Genomic DNA, 1,371 nt, shown 5'->3' on the forward strand with positions numbered 1-1,371 from the left:
CCAGAAGGTTTAATAAGAACTTTGATTAGCTCCTTTCTAGCTTCATGAATTTACCAATCTATTCCTGGTTTTGCACCTTTAAGAAACTCTCATTTTTTAAATCTGATGAACATATGTCCGTAAGATGCTTTACTTTGTTAAAAATAAATACATAAAAAGTTGAGAGAAAATTATTTTGTAGAAGAAAAATGAATGAGGAGTAGTGTCATATTTCCTTCTCACATCTGTTTCTCTAAGAAATGGATCTGTCGTTAAATGTGTGCCCCTAACCCATACTGTTTGAATATAGAGCGCTGTTGGCCATGGTCTGCGGATTATTTATAATCAGCCACAAGGGGTTACAGCGTACTAGCTTACAATTTGGTGGGGTGGGACCACGGACTAATTGGAGTTTTTTGTTTCAGTCCTCATAACTTGTTTGAAGCAGGAGGCTTGGCTGTCCACCCTTTGTACTTAGTAGTCCACCAAACATCTGCTCAGCCACTACAGGGACTTTTAAATCTCCATACTTACACTTGCTTAAGTCTTTGTGGTATGGACATATACACTTATCAACATGGGATAGCTTCGTTTGAACCTGCTCCTCTCCACACGGATGACTGAACAGGCATCAAACAGAAGGATTAAAAAATGACTAGCCTGAGTTACATTGATGACAAGATGACCTTCTGTTGAAAAAAAAAAAAAAAAAGAACAAACAAGTGATTATTAAGGGGATTACTTCGACCCAGTGGGTACAGTGGTCTATTATTACTAATAAGTATAACGACCAATTGGAGGCATTTCAGTGTAATCGATCTGAACACTTTGAAATGGTCTCAACCCTGGATTTCTTCCTCCAAAGGGCCATTTACTTAGAACCTGCTTATTAGATTTTTTACATATTAAGCAACTATCTATAACTTGCTTGGCCAGGGTGTCAATTCCTATACACCCATAAACCCGGAGAACTGCATCGCACATTGCTTGGGGTCCCCAGTGGGTCCCTTGACATAATTGAGACAGACTTCCCTCATGAGAGGTTTTGACAACATTTCCCTTTAATCTGGTAACATCTATTTCCTTTCCACATTTTCTTTAGCTCCTATTTTTATCAACTTCTTTTTTTCAATGGAAGAGAAAACAGGGGTTGCAGTAGGAGGAGGAAGACATGGAGTTAAATGGAAGAAATGGCAACTTGTTTTGCTATTTGATCTGCAGGATTATTTCCTCAACTTGTGAAAGAAAAGTCCTTTTAGTGCCCTGGGACATGTACAATAGCTGTCTCTTCTGGCAATTGGAGATTGTTGAGGACACGAGCATCAGTTCTATTTGAACCAAATCTTGGCCTCTACTATTGATAAGACCCCTCTCCATCCAAATTTTTCCAAA

The sequence above is a fragment of the Mandrillus leucophaeus genome, unplaced genomic scaffold (assembly GCF_000951045.1).
Source record: "Mandrillus leucophaeus isolate KB7577 unplaced genomic scaffold, Mleu.le_1.0 Scaffold1911, whole genome shotgun sequence".
NCBI classification, from domain to species: Eukaryota; Metazoa; Chordata; class Mammalia; order Primates; family Cercopithecidae; genus Mandrillus; species Mandrillus leucophaeus.